The following is a 24659-nucleotide window of genomic DNA, read 5'->3' as shown; positions in this document are numbered from 1 at the left end:
AGAAAACTTGAGGCCAATATCTTTGATAAATATCAATGCAAAAAATTCTCAACAAAACAGTGGTAAATTGATCCAGCACCGCATCAAAAGTTTATTAACCATGATAAAATAGGCTTCATCCTCAGATGCAAGGTTGGTTCAACATATGTAAATTAATAAAGGTGATTCACCACATAAACAGAACTAAAGACAAAAACCACAGGATTATCTCAATAGCTACAGAAAAGACTTTCGATATGGTTCAACACCCTTCATGTTAAAAACTCTATGCTAGGTGTTGAAGGAACATACAACAAAATAGTAAGAGCCACGTATGACAAACCCATAGCCAACATCATACTAACTTGGCAAAACCTGGAAGCATTCCCCTTGAAAACCGGCACAAGACAAGGATAGCCACTCTCACCACTCCTATTTAACATAGCATTGGAACTTCTGGCTAGGGCATTCAGGCAAGAGAGAGAAATAAACAGCATTCAGATAGAAAGAGAGGAAGTCAAACTATCCTTTCTTTGTCTCAGCCCAAAAGCTTTTTAAGCTGATAAACAACTTGAACAGTGTTTCAGGTATAAAATTGATGTGCAAAAATTGCCAGCATTTCTATACACCAACCACAGTCAAGCTGAGAGCCAAATCACAAACGAACTCTCATTCACCATTGCCACAAAAAGAATATTAGGTTGGTGCAAAAGTAATTGCGGTTTTTTGCCACTAATGGCAAACACTGAGGAATACAGCTAACTAAGGAGGTGAAATATCTCTACAAGGAGAACTACAAACCACTGCTCAAAGAAATCAGAGATAACACAGACAAATGGAAAAAACTTCCAGGCTCATGGATAGGAGGAATCAATATTGTTAAAATGGCCATACTGCCCAAAGCAATTTATAGAGTCAATGCTATTAAAATACCATTTTAAAAGCACCATTTATAGAGTCAATTCTATTAAACTACCAGTTCCCATTAAACTACCATTGACATGCTTCAAAGAACTAGGAAAAAACTACTGTTAAATTCAGATGAAACCAAAAAAGAGCCCAAATAGTCAAGGCAATCCTAAGCAAAAACAACAAAGCTGGAGACATCATGCTACCTGACTTCAAACCATACTACAGGGCTATAGTAACCAAAACATCATGGTACTGGTAAAACAACAGGTGCATAGACCAATGGAACAGAATAGAGAACCCAGAAATAAGACTGCACACCTACAACTATCTGATATTTGACAAACATGATAAAAACAAGCAATGGGGAAAGGATTCCCTATTCAATAAATGGTGCTGGGATAACTGGCTAGTTATATGCAGAAGACTGAAACTGGATCCCTTCCTTACACTATATACACAAATTAACTCCAGATGGATTAAAGACTTAAATGTAAAATTCAAAACTGTAAAAACCCTGGGAAACAATATACGCAATACCATTCAGGACATAGGCATGGGCAAAGATTTCATGAGGAAGATGCCAAAAGCAATTGCAACAAAAGCAAAAATTGACAAATGGGATCTAATTAAACAAAGAGCTCCTGTATAGCAAAAGAAACTATGAATGGAGTAAACAGACAACCTACAGAATTGGAGAAAAATTTTGCAAATTATACATCTGAGAAAGGTGTAACACCCAGGATCTATAAGAAACGTAAACAAATTTACAAGAAAAAAAAAACTAAGAAATGGTCAGGTGCAGTGACTCACATCTGTAATCCCAGCACTTTGGGAGGCCAAGGCAGGTGGAACACCTGAGGTCAGTAGTTCAAGACCAGTCTGGCCAACATGGCAAAACCCTGTCTCTACTAAAAATACAAAAATTAGCGAGGTGTGGTAGGGCACAACTGTAGTCCCAGCTACTTGGGAGGCTGAGGAGGCAGAATTGCTTGAACCCAGGAGGTGGAGGTTGTAGTGAGCTGAGATCGCACCATTGCACTCCAGTCTGGGCAACACAGCAACACTCAGTCTCAATCAACCAATCAGTAAACAAATAGTGGGAAAAGCACATGAACAGATACTTCTCAAAAGCAGACACACATGAAGCCAACAAGTACATGAAAATTCTCAACATCTCTGATCATTAGAGAAATTCAAATCAAAACCACAATGAGATACCATCTCACACCATTCAGAATGGCTATTATTAAAAAGTCAAAAAATAACAGATGCTGTCAAGGTCATAAAGAAAAGGCAGCACTTACACGCTGTTGGTGGGGGTGTAAATTAGTTCAGCCTTTGTGGAAGACAGTGTGGTGATTCCTCAAAGAAAGAAATACCATTCCACTGAGGAATCTCATTACTGGATATATACCCCAAGGAATATAAATTGTTCTATTATAAGAACACATGCATGCATATGTTCATTGCAGCACTATTTACAGTAGCAAAGACATGAAATCAACCTAAATGCCCATCAAGGATGGACTGGATAAAGAAAATGTGGTATATATGCACCATGGAATACTACACAGCTATAAAAAAGAATGAGACCATGTCCTTTGCATGGACACTAATGGAGCTGGAGGCCATTATCCTTAGCAAACTAACGCAAGAACAAAAATCCAAACACTGCATGTTCTTACTTATAAGTGGCAGTTATATTATATGAACTGAACATTATATGAACACATAGAGGGGAACACCACACACCGGGGCCTATTGGAGGGTGAAGGTTGGGAGGAGGGAGAGGATCAGGGAAAATAAATAATGGGTACTAGGCTTAATACCTGTGGGTGATGAAATAATCTGCAGAAACAAATCCCCACGACTCACATTTATCTATGTAACAAATCTGCACATGAACTCAGAATGTAAAATAAAAGTTAAAAAAAAAAACTGTTTCAAGGACTTTAAAAGATAACCTCACAAGACATCCTCTCATATGTTTGATGCATCTCATGCTTTTCTCAACTTCCACCTTTTGCATGTATTTCTGAGACAAGGTTTATCACTAGACACTCTTAAGGACCGTAGCAAATCAGATTATATGTTCTCAAAGAACACTTGCCCAATAATGGCATCTCCACCAATGAACTGATGCCAATTCTGGCTTTGAACCTCTGGAACCAATGAACACTGTTTCTAAGCAGCATACATGGACTTGCCGTTTTATCAATAAAAACTTCTCTTTACACTTCTCTAATCACATGCACCTATGACTTGCCATTGCTGTGCTTGTCTGATTATAATATTTTTTGTTTCCACCAGAATAAACATCATATTAGGACATATTTTTCTCTGATGTCTGTTTCTTAAGTTTACAAGACTAATGGATGTTCTGTACCCACTAAACAAAACTTTAAGGAAAACTTAAAGAAAATAAAATAGCACAGTGTAACTTAACTATATACCAAAACAAAGACCAAAATTGTGGAATAAACAACAGAAAAAAATACAGCAAACACCAGCATTAAGGTCATAATTTCTGGTGTCCAAACACAACAACAACAATAAGAAAATTATCAGGTATGCAAAGAAACTGAAAAAGTCTAAAATGAAAAAAAAAATCAGTCAATGAAATAGACCTTGAGCTGACCTAGACAAAAAAAAAAAAATAGGTAAAGGTGTTAAATCACTATTATACATATACTCCTTATGTTCAAGAAGACAAGTGAAAAGCATAAACATGTTAAGAGATGCAGAAGATAAAAAATGACCCAAATTAAACTTTTAAAGGTAGTTAATGCGTTGTCTCAGATGAAAGATAAAATGGATACAATTAAAACCAGATTAGATGCTGCAGAAGCAAAGATAACTTGAATACACAGAAACAACCTAAAATGAAATTCACATTAAAAAGACTAAAAAAACAAGCAAACAGAACACAAATTAGCAATGAGATGGCTTAACTTAGTCTAATATATATGTAAGGATGTCTCAGAATTGTCAGAAAAGAATGTTTGTTAAAAACAATGACCAAGGCCGGGCGCGGTGGCTCACGCCTGTAATCCCAGCACTTTGGGAGGCCGAGGCGGGCGGATCACAAGGTCAGGAGATCGAGACCACGGTGAAACCCCGTCTCTACTAAAAATACAAAAAATTAGCCGGGCGCGGTTGTGGGCGCCTGTAGTCCCAGCTACTCGGGAGGCTGAGGCAGGAGAATGGCGTGAACCCGGGAGGCGGAGCTTGCAGTGAGCCGAGATCGCGCCACTGCACTCCAGCCTGGGCGACAGAGCGAGACTCCGTCTCAAAAAAAAAAAAAAAAAAAAAAAAAATGACCAAAGATTTTCAAAGTTTAATGAGGTTTATAAGGCTTCTGATTGAAGAAGCTCAATAAACCCAGAGAAATATGATAATAACAAAAAACCCATCATAACCATATTGCATAAAAATAGTAATACATCTCATAAACAGCCAAAATAGACCTACTCCTACAGACGAACAAAAGATAAAAAAGACAGACTTCTTATTGGGAAAAATGCAAGTCAGAAGAAAATGGAGCAATATCTTTAAAACACTGATTAAAAAAATACACGTACGTAAAATAAAAACCCTGTTCACCTAGCCTATATTTAGCAAAAGTATCTTTCCATAATGAAGGTAAAATAATGTCATTTTTGGAAATAAAATACGTAATAGTATTCACTACTATCATAATCACCACAAGCAAAATAAAATCACTTCAGGCAGAAGGAAAATTTTACCAGTAGAAAACTGGATCCACAACGAAAAGATAAAAAAAAAAAAAAAAGAAATATACAGGGAATGGCAAAGATATGGGAAAACTTAAAAAATTTTTAGAAACATTCTATAAAATTTAATTAGTGCTTTTAAAGCATTGTGATGTATCATCTATATGATTTAAAATTAAAATACGATTTAAAATGTAGAAGATTTCAACTAGAATGTAATTATCTTACTTTTTTTTTCTGGTTTCATCCCTTGATAGGAGGGTACATTAAAATATGGAGTCAGGGGCCTGAATACTTTTGCCAGTTCTAACTATGTAACCTTAGAGAAGTTGCTTCTTCATTCTGTGCCTCCATTACTCATATGCAAAAGAAAGGTGTTGGCTTTTATTAAGTTCGGTGGGTTTTCTTATCCTATGATACGTCATCCTACTTGTCTCTTCTTGGCAAACTCATGTCACGTGACTTCTAAGGGAAAACTGAAGGCAAATTTGAGGGGGCCTGAGAGGAGAGTTTCTGAGTAGAAGGATGTGTTAACTGAAGAAGAGGTGAGGGCTAAACAGTTTTTTTAAACAATAGCATGTACAAGAAGTAAATGTCATGAGTGGTGACTCAAGCTGATGATTGTCAGATATTCATGATGCAGAACAAAAATGCCAATCTTGACATGGTAAGAACAATTAACTTCATTGTCACTTTGATTTTTCTCAAATATTTATTCTATTTAAAGTCCCTGAGTGGGTTGTATGAGGGATAGACCTATCTCCATTTTACTTATTATATCTGACTTTGTAAGCCAATACATACTATTGCTATATTTTTAATTTGTCTCTGTATATAAGAATACATATTACATATACTGTCACACACACACTACAAAATTCAGTTCAGTTCAACAAATATTTATTGAATATAAATTGAGAGCTTCCATATGGTATATCAGAATGTTATGAAACCAGGGTTTTAATCTCAACATAACCAACTATCTCTATTACTTAGAAAAAGCCTTATTTTATTTTTAAAACTGTGTTTTGTCTTATGTAAAATGAGGAGACGAAGTTAGATTATTCTTAAGGTCATTTCCAGTTATAAACTTCTGTATGTGTCTATGCACTCAGAGCTGTACCAGAAACTGTGGAGAAAATAAACAAGTATGCATGGTTTCTACTCTTGAGGAATTTATGGTGTATTTGGATAATAAACTGTATTCACATTTAACCCAGAATTAATTACCAATGGCTTATTATGTACATGGTACCAGACTTGGTGATAGTTGAAGCAATTAAGATAGGCTTAAGTTTCTGGAGAGATACATTGTCAGCCAGCATTTCAAAAATAGCTTTATAAAGAAGTTGAGGTTCAGAATAGAATTTGTGGGTTGAATATTGTACTGGGAATATTGTGAGGCTATATATCAGGGAGATGGTGAGATTTCACAGGAAAACTTACAAAAATAATATTTATACGTATTATGCGTATAAATAGATAAGGCTTACATGAATTTATTATATATGCATATATATAACATATGTGTATATATAGCTCATATATAGCAATTTATGTGTATTCTCATAAACTGAGATAAATGTAAATGCTGTATATACAAACACATATATGGCATTTATACACATAACACACATTTTTGAGTAAGGCATTTCCATGAGGAGAAAGTAAAGGAAGACACAATGATATGAAGTGATAGAAACAGCACCCAGAGGTTTTCATTTCAAGTGCAAATACTGCAGCTAACAAGGTATCTGACATTACACAAGTCTCTTTACACTTCTCAGTTTTGTTAGCTATGAATATGATGCTGGAAGATAGGAAGACTAAATGGGTTTTAACATCAGTGTTAGTTGTATCATCCCACATGGCAAGTTCGGTTGAGTCAGTACCCACTCTAATTACTATACTACATCTGTTTCTGAGACATAGAGTAATGCATCTCCTTTCAGAAGATTCTAATCTGCTTTGGGAACCAAGGCACAGATATGAACTTGATAAAACAAATATTTATTTAATACCTGCATCCTCATCACATATTTTATCTCTCTTTTCCTTGCAACCATGTCTATCTTGTTTGCCATTGCATTTCCAGTGCTTAGCACACAGCCAAGCCCATTGTAGACATTAATTTAATTTCTTATTTAATTGATGAATGGATGCATGCATGAAAGAACACAAGTTCACTGGTACCACATTTAGAGCTCCATAGGCTGTTTCTTTCTACTGATATAGAACAACACAGATGCATCCCAGTTCAAATACACTCGTTTTCTCATCTTGTCTGATGCATTTGATGGAAACATTTTCAGTTGTTAATCCACATACAGATTACACAAGAAAAAGGTCCCACCACTGAATGGCATAATGTACAACATTTTGATGCTGCACTAGTTTTTCTTGAAAAACTGTCATCACTTTTTTCTTTTTTTTTTTTTCCACAATGCAATGCATGGAGGCCACACTGACAATCTGGATTAAGAAAAGAAAAGTAAAGTGGCATTAACTAGAAGGGGAATCATGAAAAGAAAGGATGGTAGAAGCCCACATATTGTATATAGAATTCTTTGGGTGTCTTCCAAGTCATGTACCTGCTTTTTTGGAGAACTTAGTTATCCATATATCCTATGTCCTTCTTCAACACTTTTGAGAAATGTCATATTGTCAAGAGGCCTTCCTATATTTTTTATTAAAAATTTCATGTTATTGTTTTCCTTCTCTGCTTTCCTTTTCTCCAGAGCAGTTATCTTCTAGCTTATTATGCAAGTTACAAATGTATTTATTATCTGATTCCTTATATGAGGCTATAAGCTTTCTAAAGGCAGCGTTTTGCCTATTTATATATATTCCAGTCTTTAGTATAATGTCCCGTCTACACAGTAAGACATCAACAAATATTCAACATTCCAAATATTGATTGAACTACAACCCCTATCCCTGCACGCCACTGACAACCTTGGCAGCTATATTTTTATTCATCAGACTGTTTTTTTTGTTGTCATAGCTGATTGGCTTAAGGCGGGGACGTTGGTAAAGGTGACTCAAACATTTGTATTGATTATAAAGTGGGATAAATGTATATATCTTTAAAATCAGCACACGTAAATAGTTTTAAATTGTACTAAAGAGAAATGAAAGAAAAATATAGGCTGTGAGAGAATATTGGTGGCGATACAATATACTTTGGGAAGGTTAAAGATCTTTTCAATATAGTAACTTCAGTGGAGTCTTGAAAGGTAAGAGGACATTGGCTTTAAATGTTCTTCTTAATCTTAGGTAATGACTCCTCAATGTTCGGATCAGAGTACGTGAGATCTTCTGTGGGAGCCTGAATCAAAATTTTCTCATGGTACCATGAATCTTCCCATAATAAACTTAGTATAGGAACATTTTTACAAGTGTTTATTCAACTAATGCCTTTATTACCAAGAGACAGTAAGCTTTATATGACAAACAGCTCAGTTCCTAAGGGCTTCCAGTTCCTCACTCCAGCTTTGCTTGGGGACATAATTGCATGTCTACATTTGGGCTTTAGAATATAATTGTGCATTCTTATAAAGCATTTCATGGTTATTTTCCTTGGTTGTTTTTTTAAAAAGCTAGCCTAAGTGGATTTCCGTTTTGTGCAAGTAAGAGCTTTCTAAAAGATGGTGTTTTGCCATATAAAGATAAGTCCACCTTTAGTAGTGCTAATGTGAATGTTACCTGTCCCCTGGGCTTTGCAGACAAACAAACCAGATTTCAAATGTGTTCCATCATTTAAAAATTTGTGTCACCTTGGGTAAGTCTTTAAACCACTCTGAGCCACAATTATCTAATCTGCAATAGTATGATAATAAAGCCTACCTCTAGGGATGTTGTAAGATTAATTACGTGTTGTAAATTAAGTATCTACACTGTCTTAGCAAATAAATGAGGCTCATAAAATGGTTAATGAGATAACAAGATAATGGTTAATGCATAATAAGGTAAGGACAGCAGTGTTGTTATTTACTACATTCATTCAATGTTTATCTATTGATAACCTGTCAGGTACCTAGTGTGGATCCAGGTGTACAGTGGACACAGTCACAGAGATAACACAAGACTCTCACCAAGAAGAGAAGCAGTTGACTACAAATGAGAATTATATGAGATAGGGGTTGGAATCAGCTCTGTCTCCTGCTGTGAAATCGCTGACATTTCTCTTCAGCTACCAGGGAACAATGTCTCAATGTTTCTTGTCCTCTTATGATCACATTTTATTCTGCAGCTTTTTGTTGTTGTTGTTTGAGACAGCGTTTCCCTCTTGTTGCCCAGGCTGGAGTGCAATGGCACAATCCTGGGCTCACTGCAACCCCTGCCTCCCGGGTTCAAGAGTTTCTCAGCCTCCTGAGTAGCTGGGATTACAGGCATGCACCACCACACCTGGCTAATTTTGTGTTTTTAGTGGAGACGGGGTTTCTCTATCTTGGTCAGGCTGGTCTTGAACTCTTGACCTCAGGCGATCCTCCCGCCTTGGCTCCCAAAGTGCTGGGATTATAGGTATGAGTCACCACGCCTGGCTATTCTGTAGTTTTTGAAAGAAAGTAATTAGTTTTCTAATTGGCAAACATAATTGTATATATTTATTGTGTACAATATGTTGTTTTGAAACATGTATACATTGTGGGATGACTAGATTGAGCTGATTAATATATGTGGTACCTGACATGTCGTTTTTTGTGTGTGGTTAAAACACTTAAAATCTAACAGTTTTAAAACAGATATTAGAATGGTTAGGTACATAAAGCAAATACCCAAACAATGTTTCTAAAATTTTAGTTTAAAGGATATATAGATATTGAATAGAAAAAGAAAAAAGTGGAAGATATACCAAATGTTTTATGAATATTCCATATCGATCAGGTTATTTCCATTTTTTTGGTAGAGAGAAGAAAAAATTATTTTAAGATAAAATGGTAATTTTTAGGTCCAAAGAATACTTACATCTGCAAGAGGATGTTATAAAAGTGCTTCCCTTTAGAATTCCTGTATTTGAGTAAGGATGTGGGGATTTTATTGGTTTGCTGAGTTAAATCTAGGCCAGAGGGATCCACTGAATTCAACACCTGTGAAGACGGAGCTGAGAGCCAGCCAGTAAGGTTCTCAGCCTCTCACTAATGCCAGCCAGCTGGGTCCTCACACACAGCACACAAAATGCCAACCTAATGTCCAAGGCAGAGACCTAAACACCGACTGCAACATCTAAAACACTCCTGAATCGACTACTGCATATGGTGCAGGAGGTTCTGCTCATCCTCACTAGGATTAATGATCAGGGAAGGTGTTATTTTGAGCAAGTTTTATAGTTAATTCAACCATCAGAAGTTAGATTCACAAGGGGGAGGAGTAAATGAAATAACATAGCAACAACAGCAACCACAAACATTTCTTTACTTAATACGTATTTTAAACAACCTTCATTGTAGGCACTAAGAATAGCAAGGCCCGCAAATCCAACTTATCAAGGCTCAGGGTCACCAAGCTATGATTCACATACTTAGGAGCACAAAATCAAAGTAACAGATTGAGAGGGCTTCTTTCAGCCCACATTCTGCAACAAGAGGTAAAACAAAGCTGGCAAATGTTTTAGTAAAACATTTTAGTGAAATCATCTTAGTATGGAATTTGAAAGAGAGCAACAAAGCTATGTAATGCTCATGAAGAGTTTATTTTCCATGAGATGAAAAATTGTTTCCAAAATAAAATAAAATATTCCCTAAACACCCAACAATGAAATAAAATAAAAATTTATTTTAAATTCACTGCAGTTATGCAGGATTTTTATAGGCCCACGTCTTTAAATGGATCTTTTGTAAGCTCACTTTAGCAAATCATTTGTAAAGTTTTAACGTGAAATGAGTCATATTTAATTGCCACTGTACATTGATTTTTTTTAAAAAACATCTTGTCTAAATACAACCTTCAGAGAGACACTCACTTTCGCATAAGAAGTGCTGCTTGCTAGATCACAAAGACATTAATTAAAAAATTAAAAAACGCGCTCACTTTATAGGAACGTTTCCCCAGAACTCTGAAACGTAAGATTCGTAGTTTTTAATACTGTTCACTTTCTAATTTAAAAATGTCATAGACGGCCGGGCGCGGTGGCTCAAGCCTGTAATCCCAGCACTTTGGGAGGCCGAGACGGGCGGATCAGGAGGTCAGGAGATCGAGACCATCCTGGCTAACACGGTGAAACCCCGTCTCTACTAAAAAATACAAAAAAAAAAAAACTAGCCGGGCGAGGTGGCGGGCGCCTGTAGTCCCAGCTACTCGGGAGGCTGAGGCAGGAGAATGGCGGAAACCCGGGAGGCGGAGCTTGCAGTGAGCTGAGATCCGGCCACAGCACTCCAGCCTGGGCGACAGAGCGAGACTCTGTCTCAAAAAAAAAAAAAAAAAAAAAAAAAAAAAAAAAAAGTCATAGACAAGTATATCTGAACTTGTGTCATTAAAAAAAATACAAGCAATTTCTCAACATTACAAATTGCAGTTTACTTCTATTCAAGTTTTTCCAGCTGGGTATAATATATGCTTTTGACATGTCTGCTCTGCAAATGTGAAAGGTTTGGACATTACAATTTGTACATTTTGACAAACTATTGGGAAGACAGTATTTCCTTCAGTCCCATAGGCACGGACTTTGCAGCTTTGGCCCAAGTGACAACATATTAACGATTAATTACTTCACTACAACTTCACAAATGCCTAAATTTCTAATCAGAGTGTAAACAGTTATAGACCATGGTGGGATCTTTTATTTTTGCACTGAGACTTGCTGAGTTTAAAGGCTCTTGAGCATTTTAACCTGTTCAGACACAATCGTAGGTTTAATTAACTCTTATTGAGCCAACAACTAATGGCCAGGTAATGTGCTAAAAGGTGAATATATAAGATAAATCAGACAAAGCCTATGGTTTGATGGCTTCAGAGAGATTCGTAGAGAAATGTAAGAATATAATAAGTGCTAGGACAGAATATATCCAAAATGCTATGAGAATATTGAGGCACAAATGGATCAGAACAAAGATGCATTGTAGGTTGAGGCTCCCAACTGGACAACACGACCTGGGAAAATATTTGTTTTTCATTTATGCCTGACAGGTTCATAGAATTAAACAATTAGGTATGTAGGTAGATGGGAGGGGGGCAGCTATGGGATGAAAAAACTTATAGCATTGTATTTTAGAATCATGCCTGTAAATGTAAACATGTATATGGAAAGAACTATGATTGTGACTTGTGGCTTATGAGATGAAATAAACAGGGGATTAAGTAGACTTCTAAGATAGTTTGGCTGTTCAGGAAACTACCAGCCTGGACTAAGTAAAAGTATCTGTGACTATGACATTAAACAATCTGTAAAACCTGACTAGCAGGAAATAGTAGGAAATCCATGAGATGAAAAATTGTTTCCAAAATAAAATAAAATATTCCCAAAATACCCAACAATGAAATAAAATAAAAATTTATTTTAAATTCACTGCAGTTATGCAGGATTTTTATAGGTCCACCTCTTTAAATGGATCTTTTGTAACTTTACAAAAGTAACAGTTTGAGATTGAAGTAATGCTCATTCCCCAAAGAGGTTAAATTATTCAATGTCCATTTCTGACATGGCCATGGAGGATAATGGTGGAGGACGAACTCTCTTGACGGCAGCATCAAGGGTCCTAACCACACAGCAATATAGGTGCCTAGGCAAAGGACATGTGGGGACCTTGTAATCATCTGATGGGATTTCAAAAATCTCTGCCAGATAATGGGCATGTAGCAGAGAAGTACACAAATCTTCTCTAGATCATTACACCTCTGCCGATAGCTGGAGACAGTTCCTTGCTTTTAAAAGCTTCCAGATTAAGACTAGGTTGAACCTATTCAGATAATCGAGGATAATCTCTTTATTTTAAGGTTTGCAATCTTAATACATCAGCGAATTCTCTTTTGCCATGTAACGTAACTTGTTCACAGCTTTCAGAAATTAGGGCAAAGGCATATTTGGTTCATTCAGCTAACACCCCAGTCATCCTGGATGTTGTGCGTGAGGCTATGCCTGGATAGGAATTTTGAGTTGTCTTCCTTGGGGTGAGACAGAATATATGTTGCTATCAAGAAGGAGAGTGAGCTGAATGTTTGGTGATCAGAGAAGCACACTTTGTCATTAGGCCTAGTCTCCAAACGTCGCTGACATTCTGGCCATATGGTGGAATTGAATATTTGGCCCTGGTATGACTGGTTAGAGCATATGCTCGGTTTTAGCAGAGACTCCCTGCTGACCCATAACAGATTAGTTTTAAGTCAGATCATTTGGGATTTTTTTTTTTTAAATTACAGTAAGTTGAAAAACCTAACCAATCATAGTTGTTACAGTTGGTGTACAATTATTATTTGAAAATGGAGAATTACTGTGTCTGGTAATGGTGAGCTAGTTCTTCCCAAACATATTTCTGACATTTTTAATAAAAGAAAAGATTCTTTCATAAAGGATGCAAAGACAATTAGGTTTCCTAATTATAAAGTTAAATAGCAATCTCTACCTCACATCCTACACTTGAAGCAGTTTTATGTAGAGAGAGAACTACATCTCAAAGACAAAATAATAAAGCATTTGTAAGGTAATATAGGAAGGTGTCTTCTTGACCTTGGGGTAGTGAATGATATCTTATCCAACAGGTACAAGAAACATTGACCATAACATAAAATTAGATAAATTTGATAATTAAAATTACAAAGTTCTGTATATAAAAAATATCATAAAGTGAGTAAAAATCAAATGGTGAAATGTGAGAAGACGTTTGCAACACATATAATCAACAAGGAAATAATATGTAGAATATAAAATTTTTTTCCCAATTTAACAAATTAAAAAACTCAATAGGAAATGAACAATAAATTTAATATACACTTTCTAAATGAAAAAAAAGTCCAAATAACCAATACATGTATTGATATAGTTTGGATGTTTGTCCCCTGCCAAAATTTCATATTGCCTTGTAACTCCCAGTGTTGGAAGTGGGGCCTGGTGGGATGGTGACTGGATCATGATGGCGGCTCACTCAAGAATGTCCTAGCACCATCCCCTTGGTGATCAGTGAGTTCTCACTCAGGTCACGCGAGAGCTGTTACTCAAAGGAGCTTGGCTCCTACTCCTGTTGCTCTTGCTCCCTGTCTCACAAGGTGACAGACCTGCTCCTGTTTTGCCTTCTGCCACAAGTTAAAGCTCCCCCAGTCCTCACCAGAAGCCAAGCATACTCTAGAGACATATTTGTACGGCCTGCAGAACCATGAGCCAATTAAACCTTTTTTTAAAATAAAATATCCAACCTCAGATATTTCTTTATGACAATGCAAAATGGACTAAGGCACTTATCAAAGATGCTCTAATAATTAGCCTTCACAAAAATTTAAATGAAACCACAAGCGTATATCATTCTCCCTTAACAAGACTATTAAGATTAAAAAGTCTAACAACAGCAGCAAGCTTTGTCAAATGGGAGGAACAGGATCGCTCTCATTAATTACCTGGGGAAATGAAAATCATATAACCATTTTGTAATAATGAATAAAAAATGCTTAGCATGTAGCCTGGAAAAGGAAAGTTGCTAAATAGATGTTTGCTGTTGTGTTTGTAGTGGTGATGCTTCTGGTTGATATTATTTTACCTTCCCTGATCCTCCCGGGTATAATTCGTCTTATTTATTCATTCTGTATGCATTTATTAATTTCCTAACCTGTATCAGATACTGTGTTAGACTCTGAAGATACAGAGATGCATGAAAAATAGTTATAGTTCATGTGCTCAAGTTGTTATTTAATGGTATTAATAATTTCTTATTGAGTTTGATGTTCTTCTATAATAAAAATGTTAATATCTATTATCTACTGAATATTTAACATGTACCAGGTGAACAGAGCTGGTGTTAGCAAAAATAAAACAAAACAAAGATTTTGGGAAAGTTCAAGAATTCTTATCAGATTTTTTCACATTCTCATAGTATTCTACTTTTAGATTTCATACATCTTTTCTTAGGCGTTTATTTCCTACCCAGCAAGCATAGCAGAAATTAGGAGAATCAAAAAGGAGGAAATGCGCTAATTCTCTCTAAGATTCCTCTTCATCTTGTACAAAATGCTACTGTGTTATTAATCAGGATACTATATTTACCTCTCTAAGTGCCTCATTTATCATCAGGCAATGAATTTCAACATCCTATGAATTTTAATGAAGGGGGAAAAATAAAACCCCAAATACTTTGGGACCACTTCTTCAATATCTTCATTTTACAAGTGAGAAAACCGGAAGTACAAGGAGGTAGAGTGAAAGGTTCAAAGTCACATGGCTGGCAAGCAACTATGTTTAAACCCTTTACATTTATTTTATGTTAATTTTTGAAAAATTATAAGTTGTATCCTTATGGATGCCTTGAGATTCCTAAGACATTTTCCAGTTGAACAAAATTTTCTGGTGATAAAATCAAGTGACAAATTGGTTTCTAAGCCATATAGCTGACTGAGTTACTAAATATTAAGTTTAAGGCTCTGTAGCCAGACACTGTAACACACTTTTTGTTTTATTACCAACATATCATCTTGGAAGAGGAAAAATAACCGGCAAACAGATTTCCAATATCCTTTCCTCAACAGCGGTAATTACACTGAAGTACTCTCTATAATTGAAATAGAGGTAGCATATTCCAGATAGGTAAGGCCTTTGGTATTTTTGAGATCTAACCAAGATGGAAAATGAACCTTCTCTTTAACAGCTGGAGAGGAATGATGACAAAGTACAAATCAACAAGCCATCCCTGACACTGGACAGAACTTGGATGCCATAAATACAGACACAAAATGAGTTTAATAGCTTAGCTTGTAAGTTTAGGAAGCACAGATTTACTATTAGTAAAATGCAACTGTTTTTGCCAAGGTTTAACACTCTGTGGCATACCACCAGGCTAGAGCTAGGTGGACATGAAAAGATGAGCCTTGAACTGTTTAGCAGGCTCTAGGGATATTTAAGACAAAATATTGTATGATGACTGCACAATGATTATGTAAAGTTTCTTGAACAATTTTTATCTCTCACTTGCATGAAAAAATATATATAGATTAACTCACATATAAACATAGACACAGATTCACTTCCTGTTTTCGTTGAACTGACCAATGATTGGAATAGACACGCAAGCTACCATGAGAGTTAAGTGCTTAATCTCTACAACAAGGAAACCTGGTTTCAAACCCCAGCTTTCACTTCCTAGCCATGAACATTTATCAAGTCACTTAATCTCTAGGTGCCTGAGTTAACGTTAAAATTTGGGATAATACAAGCAATTATCTTAAATTTCATTTGAACTTCAATCATATAATTTATTTAATGTTTTTAGAACAGTCCTGGAAGATTGCTAAGTAAACCTGGTACCGTTCCCAACTAATAACTCTTGTGCATGAAACAGAAATATTAATCAAGGAATTATTAGTAATATAAGAAGAAATATGAGTAAGGTTTGTCATTTTTGCTTTTCATATCCATATTCACAAAAATGTTTTATCTGTAGAGTCAAAGATCAAGATATTCAAAACACCAATATTAAAATAATACAATATCCACTCATCATTGCCCCTCTTGTCAGACCTTCCAAGATTGAAATGAAGCTATAGTTAACAACCTCAAGCACATAACTTTTAAAGTTTTACGGTTCAAGAAGCAGAGAGCATATCTTATAGATCCGATTCCCTGGTGCCTTTATACAGAAACACAGAAAAGAGTTGAACAGAGCAGAGATGACATCTGTTAGAATTTCGTTGGAGTGCGAGAAAACTTGAGAAACCAGAGAGAAATGTACTCCAGCTTCAAAGAACTACAGGAGTTTAAGGACATCTGGTTTTGCCATAATTTTTTATATGACTGTTAGTCATGGATTTAAACCAATAAACTCCCATAGAGATTAAACAGCTTTACAGCCAGATGCTGTAGCCCAGTGTTTGGCATATATGAACTTAATGAAGTTACCAACTTTGAAGTGAGCAGAGGAATTTGCAAGTGTTCCTTAGCACCCAGAGACAAAACCAGGGACAGTGTGATCATATAAATATGTGTGCTTATGTGGGTGTGTGCATGTGCATCTGGAGTAGGGGAGTTAAATGTGTCTACTACCTACATAGTGGTCCATATCCTTAGACTAGCCTGCAATAAAACTTGTAGCTAAGGAAGGAGTCACGGGACAACATTAGGAGATTTCCTGAGGAACAGAACATATACATACAAATATTGAGCAAGATCAGGGCTTCCAACTCATATATCATGTTGCTTTGCTTATGATTTTTTTCCTTAAAAAAGCACCTGTCACCACTGGATATACTTTAAGTTATATTCATTAATATATCTTATTTCCAAAATAACATTTAAAAACCTTCACCATGTGTTTAATACTTCATAAATAGCACAGCATGAGAGAAGCTAATGAGAAGACACAAGAATGAAAAATAAAAGAGGCTACTCAATTAATGACTTTGGGGCTTGGGTTGATTATCTTTGAGGCCAGTAATGCTGCATTTAATTGAAAATTCTTAGTAGAGTCTCATGACACACAAAGATTATACATTAGTGGCTTAAACATCACTCTTTTCTGATATTTCTCCAACTATACAGTAGAAATATCACTCATCTGATATTTCTCCAACCATATAGTTGAAAAAAGATGCAGCTCATTATTTGATAATGGTGATGACAATGGCACATACTATATAGTGTACATCCTTATGAAGAAAATGATTATTAACACTTTCTGAGCTGTTGGTTAATTTGTCATCATCAATATTTTCCCCACCCATGTGTGGGTTACTTGTCTATGTTTTAATGTTGGTGTACATTTCTTTATGTGTCACATATGAAATGTTTCTCTTAAGTTATACTCTCAGATCAAATTTTGTTATATTTTCGGGAAGGTGGAAAATGAAGAATACTAAGTTTGATTATTTTTAAACTCTAAGTTCTTATTCTCGTGATTTGAATCCACCTTTCTATCAATTTCTGCATTGAGGTAGTCTACAGATTGGAATATTACTATTTTTTCTTCTAAGCAAAATTATGATAAAGGTTCTTGAGGACAATGGAGAAATTATAAAATAATACAGAATTCTTTTGAGAGGAAAGAAAGCAAAAGAACAACCAATTGTTTAATAGCATAGTTCTCAACCAGGGACAATTATACCTCTCAAATGACTTTGTCATTATCTAGAAATATTTTTAGTTGATAAAACTGAGGGAGTGCTACTGGCATACAGTGGTAGAGGCCAGTGACACTTCTAAACTTCCTAAAATGCAGAAGACAGATTATAAAAACAAGGAATTACCCAGTACAAAATGTCAATACTACTATGGTTGAGAAACTTTGCTGTAATGCAAATTTATGAAAATCTGATGGAGTTGTTTAGACTTCTCATGACATAAACTCAGTAAATAGCAAAGATGAACTTTTTGCTAATCTGGGCCTGTTAGGTTCTTGAGCATTATAATCTAAATTCACTTTCTAGGACATCAAACTTTAAAGCTAGACATTCCATCATAAATTATATCAATTCCGATCATACATCAAGAAATGAATTGATGCAAGACAGATGAAGAAATTGATCTTTGAATCTTTGTTTTGGTGTTTAATGGATTAACTTATTTCACTTGATTAACTTGAGTGCTTGATTTTTCTGGCAAGCCGTTCATCATGGGAAACCTTTAGGAATAATCACAGAAAATTAGCATAATCATAATTGAAGTACCTGATCAAGAATTCTCATTTCCATGAACAATTAAATTATGACTTATTGCTTTGTAGGCATATTAGATCCATGTTGGGTGATTTTAAAATTGTTTTATTAATACTGACTCTTATCTTTCAAAAGATAGTGTTTGGGGTATAGATGGTAAGTGTATTTCTGTGAGAAAGAACTATAATGGATGGGTAAACTTTAAAATATTGAAAGAAATATATTTCTAGAATTATTGACCACAGGTTGGATAGCCTTGTGGAGTAGTGAATGTGTCATCATATGTAGTGTCAGTGACTGTGTTGTCACACGTCTTACTAGATGTCAGGTTTGCCTTACGAAGCTAAAACGTCCCTTCCAAGTTGGAGTTAGTGACTCTGATCACATTTCTTTATTGTGAAAGCAAATGTAAGTAAACAGAAGACACAATACCATGCTTATGCTATAACTGTTTATAGAGCCTCTGCTACACTTGGTTTAGTGGAATTCAAGGGAAGTCTGATTTAAAGATGATATTCATACACACATGGAGTTAGAAGTAACATATACATATGAGCATGTATGTGTCTGTGTTTCCCATTGCTTTACTGACAGATATTTGGCAGGTACCAAAGTCATTGATTTATTTAAATTATAGGTGGATAATTAACCTTCAAACAAATACCAAGGGAGGCAGTATGACTTAAAGTCATATTAAAGTAAAAATGACTAATGTCATAATCTTCCTTAAAAACTGATTTGGAAAGAAGAGGAGATAAAGTTATCAAGAGCAAAGGTAACCTAAAGATGTTAGGAGGTATATATGGAAGTTGTAGGTCAGCAGGAGATTCTAACACAAAGTTTGAGAAGGGCAACATATTACTGGGTCTAAGCAGTATTTACACAGTCATTTTATCAATTTAAATAAAACATACCAATTTAATTATAATGCAAAATATTAAATGATTTTTTGAAGAATATAGATTAATTAATTAGGCTTCATGTAGGCCCAGAAAGCTGTTTTAAACCTAATTATTTCTATAAAAAGCTTAAAATCCAAGTCTATTCCTATTGTGTAAAACCTACCCTCACCCAAGTCATTCAAACTGAAATTAGTTTTTGCATTTTTGATAAATGCATCAAAGAATCTAAAGACTAAATTCAGAAGAGACAGAAAACTGAAATTATTTTTGTCTTTCAAAGCTGAAAGTCTTTTCTACTTCCTCCGTTCAGTTCTAAATAACTGGTTAGGAATATTGGAGAAGACAAAACCTGACGTGTATTTTCATACTATCTTCTGATACCCCTTTCTTCCTGTTTGTGGGAATCAGTGCTATATCTGATGGTTATTAGTTTATCACTCTTCATACTGTAAACAATTAATTACAGCAACTTGTTCTGAAGAATAAAGTTCAGTGTAGAGTAAAATGTTTATTTAATACATTTTTATGTGTTAGTTAATACATGAGTTGTTCTCAAATTGTGGTTCTGGGACTGCAGTATCAACATCACCTGGGAATTTTTTTGAAATACAAATTCATGGGCCCCATCCCAGACCAACTGAATCAGAATCTCTGGGGGCAGGGCTAAGCATCCTGTGTTTTAATGAGTCCTCTGGATGATTTTGATGTGAACTGAAGTTTTGGAACTACTATGCAATGCAGATTAATGAATGGCCTCTCAGACTTCTCACAGAGCTTATGAACTATTAAGACAGTAATTGTGAGAGCATGTATATTTCAGTGAAACCATGTAAAAGATACAAGATTCATATAAAGGAAAAAATAACCCTTTTTGGGGGGAAATCAAAAAAGATTTCACGGAGGAGGCTATGCTTCAATTAAATCTGAGGGAGTAGGGAGTTTTCAGGAAAACAAGTGAAACAGGCATTCTAGATGGAGAGAAGGATCATCTGAGGATCTTAATCTACACTGTAATCAGGCAAGGTTTTTGTGGTGGTTTACGTTTTAAATCTTCCAAAGAATCCTTTGCTCTTGAACTGGTTTTCAGAACTTTATGGTTAGGTCATTTCCCAGTTTAAACTGTGCCTGGGGAAAATCTGGAAAATTAAGCTGAGAAGCCAGAATCCTAAGCAGTATCATATAGTGGTTAAAGATTTAAGTCAGAGAAAAGATTGGGCATAAGTGTTAATTCTTGTGTACGTAGTTCTTAATACTTGGGTATAATTCACACTTATATGTTCACACCCAGGTTGTTTCATTTCTGTGATTCAGTATTCTTATGTATAACTGAGATAATAACACCTGTATCACAGGGATGTTCCATGTTGGTGAGATTCAGTGAGATAATACATGTAAAGTATCTGCTACACTTCCTGTCTCTTTTAATGTGTAAGGTTATCTGCTGAGGTTATCATCAGTCTAAATATATTTAATAATAGTATCTTCTATTCACTTCCTGTAAAAATTCTTGAAATCAATGGGCTGTATAGTGAACACCATTAAAGCATAAAATATTATTGCTGTGAACAGAAAGCATGCTGTGAATTTAATGTAAATGAAATATGTGTTCGCACACACATATAATTAGTAATATCCTTAAAAAGAAAAATTAACTTCCACCTGTCAGACACATACTTAACAAACTTGTTGACAGCTATTCCATGCATGTGAGTCTCTGTGTGTGCATGTGTGTGCACTTAGGTCAATATTACAGCAGACTGGATATGCACATTGTTTCCCTGACAACCACTCAAACATTGTCTAAGAATCTTATGACTATGGATGATTGTGCAATATACATTTAATCTTATGGAAAATAATGAAAAAAAAAGGGAGTAGAAAGCAACAATGTGGTCAATAGGAGGTAGATGATTGATTTGGCAAATACAACCCATTAATTTTGCTATTAACCAATTGGCTCTGCCTTTAATTTCTATTCTATAATTCTGCCCTAGAAAACTGTATCCCAGGTGACATTAGTATATTTAAAATAAGTATAAGAAAATATTGCATGTTAAAATCTGCTATCAACCTTCAACATTTCTTATAATTATGAAATACATATTGTCTCTGTGGTTGAAAGTTGGCTGAACAATTTTATGTCATAACAAGTTTTTTATAAAAGCACATATTGAAGGTAAGCAACTGTCAATCTTCATGAGCATAAACTGATTATCTGGAGTTCACAGAAATATGCTGTATATGGGATAAGTTGTCTCAGAACCTGAGAACGTGGCTCTCTCCTCATTTGCTATAACAAAGCCACCTCTATCCTATTGATGGCTCTCTCAGTGCTACCACTATATCATTGGCCAAGCATAATATTGAATGTAGTTGCTCTTCAGAAATTTGGGTTTTGATCGTTGGGACGCTGGCTGAAGGTATCACTGGCTTGCACATATACATTGTGAATTATTCATTGTGTAAATTATCTATTCCTGACTCTTATGCTATGATTTTAGGGAGTAATAAAAGAGGACCCCAAATAAACAATAATATGGGCAAAATGTTTATCAGCCAGTATTTTTTTTTTCGATGGGAGGGGAACAGTGTCTTGCTCTGTTGCCCAGGCTGGAGCGCAGTGGCTAGATCTCGGTTCACTGCAGGTTCCACCTCCCCGGTTCACGCCATTCTCCTGTCTCAGCCTCCAGGGTAGCTGCGACTACAGGTGCCCGCCACCACGCCCAGCTAATTTTTTGTATTTTTAGTAGAGATGGGATTTCACTATGTTAGGCAGGATGGTTTCCTGATCTCGTGATCCACTCGCCTCAGCCTCCCAAAGTGCTGGGATTACAGGCGTGAGCCACCGTGCCCGGCTGTGTTTTTATTTTTTTAATTTAATTTTTATATTTTATTCAAAATCATTATTACTGATGGTCTTTTCATTTTTTTAAAAAAGTCACTTTATTGAGCTATAACTGACATACAAAAAGCTGTGCATATTTAAAATGTACAAGTAAATAAGTTTGGAGATAAGTATATACTACCCTTGAAAACATCAATATGATTACTTCATAAACTTATTCATCACCTCCAAGTTTCCTCCAATCCTCTTTATTTATTATAATTTTATGATAAGAACACTTACCTAAGATCTACTCTCTAAGCAAATTTTAAAGTATGCAAGTATTAAGTATAGCATTGTTTGCTATAGGTAGTAGGCTGTGCAGTAGATCTCTGGGACTTCATCTTGCACAATCAAAACATTGTACTCTTTTTTTTTTTTTTTTTTTGAGATGGAGTCTCGCTCTGTCACTCAGGCTGGAGTGTAGTGGCGCGATCTCTGCTCACTGCAAGCTCCGCCTCCCGAGTTCACGCCATTCTCCTGCTTCAGCCTCTCGAGTAGCTGGGACTACAGGCGCCCACCACCATGCCCGGCTAATTTTTTGTATTTTTAGTAGAGACGGGGTTTCACCATGTTAGCCAGGATGGTCTTGGTCTCCTGACCTCGTGATCCACCCGCCTCGGCCTCCCAAAGTGCTGGGATTATAGGCGTGAGCCACCGCACCCGGCCAACGTCGTACGCTTTGACTAACACCTCCCATTTCTCTCTCCCCATAGAATCGAGAAATTACCAATCTTTTCTGTGCTTCTATGAGTTTAACTATTTTCAGTTTTTTAATGTAGGTGGTATTTTGCAGAGTTTGTCCTGTGTCTGGCTTATTTCACCTAGCATGATGTTCTTTGGATCCATCCATGTTGTTGCAAGTGGCAAGGTTTCCTTTTTTAAAGGCTGAATAATATTTGGTTGTATATTTATATATCATATTTTCTTTACTCATTCATGAATGGACACTTAGGTTGCTTCCATATCTTGACTATTGTGATGATACTGCAATTAACATGGAAGTTCAGATATCTATTTGATATCCTGATTTGAATTTCTTTGGGTATATACCCAGAAGTGGGATTGCTGGATCTTATGGCAATTCTATTTTTAATTTTTTGTGGAACCTCCATACTGTTTTCCATAGTGGCTGCACCCATTTACATTCCTACCAACGGAGTATAAGGGCTCCCTTTTCTTCACATTCTTACCAAGATTGGTTATCTTATTTCTTTTTAATAACCACTCTAATAGGTGAGAGGTGATAGCTCATCTTGGTTTTGATTTGCATTTCTCTGGTGATTGGTGATGTTGAGCACCTCTCATAGATGTGTTGACCATTTGTATGCCTCCTTTTTAGAAATGTTATTCAGATCCTGTGCCCATTTAATTTATTTTTTTGATACAAGATCTCACTTTGTCACCCAGGCTGGAATGCAGTGACACTATCATGACTCACTGCAGCCTTAAATTCCCGGGCTGAGGTGATCTGCCCATCTCAGCCTCCCCAGTAGCTGGGAACACAGGCATGCAACACCTGTCTCCGTGTTGCCCAGGCTCCTTTGCTTATTTTAAATTCAAATTATTATTATTATTGTTATTTTGCTGTTGAGTTGTAGGTGTTTCTTATATATTTTGGATATTAATCCTTTATCAGATTTATGATTTCCGAACATTTTCTCCCATTCTCTAGGTTGCCTTTTAATTTTGTTGATTATTTTCTATACTGTGGAGAAGTTTTTTAGTAACATGGTAACATGTAATCCCACTTGTCCACTTTTGCTTTTGTTGCATTTTTTTTTTGGTGCCATATTCAAGAAATCATTGTATTGTATGATTTTAGAATGGTCACAGAGGAATCCCCTTTGCTTTATAGTGGTGATGGGGCTGTAAAGATGACAGTTAGGGAAACAGGAAACTTTAGGATTAAAATTAGAGTAAGAAAGGGAGTTTAAAAAAAACTATATTGAAATCTTCTTGCTTGTAAACATATTACAAGTAATAATAACTAGCATTCATTGGTAAACACTAGAAATTGTACCAAATTCTATTTGATTTCATTTGATCATGTGCTATGAGGTAGACACTATTAACTCTCTTACAAAGGTGAAAAAATGAGTTTAGACAGATTGTATAGCTTTTGACAGTCATGTACCTAACATATAGCAGACTCAGGATTCAAACTTCTAGTTGGTGGGTCTAACATTCAAATTGTTCTCACTATGCTATCAGAGAACCATCTGACAAGAATACCAGAAATCTCTTAAAATTAGATATATCTGATTATTGAAGAAATAGACTTCCTAATGCCTGATTATTTCCTTTTAGCTCCTACATTTTGATCTCTCTAGAATTAGACCATATCAATTGGTATTTTACACCTTTTTTTTATCATGTTATTTTAATGAAATTAGACGTCCACTCCTGGCAGGTTTGTTATATTTTTCTATAAACAATATGATTCTTTGGGTAATTCATTACCTT

General features: G+C 35.7%; 1 protein-coding gene across 14 annotated transcripts in view; it reads right to left on the bottom strand.

Moving 5' to 3' along the window:
* Positions 1-24659, bottom strand: part of LOC105471588 (leucine rich repeat containing 4C) — a 1332829-nt gene that overhangs the window by 245329 nt on the left and 1062841 nt on the right. The window lies entirely within an intron of this gene.

This window comes from Macaca nemestrina, chromosome 12, assembly GCF_043159975.1.
Source record: "Macaca nemestrina isolate mMacNem1 chromosome 12, mMacNem.hap1, whole genome shotgun sequence".
Classification (NCBI taxonomy): domain Eukaryota; kingdom Metazoa; phylum Chordata; class Mammalia; order Primates; family Cercopithecidae; genus Macaca; species Macaca nemestrina.
The sequence above is the reverse complement of the archived record's forward strand: the minus strand, read 5'-3'. Positions and strand labels throughout refer to the sequence as shown.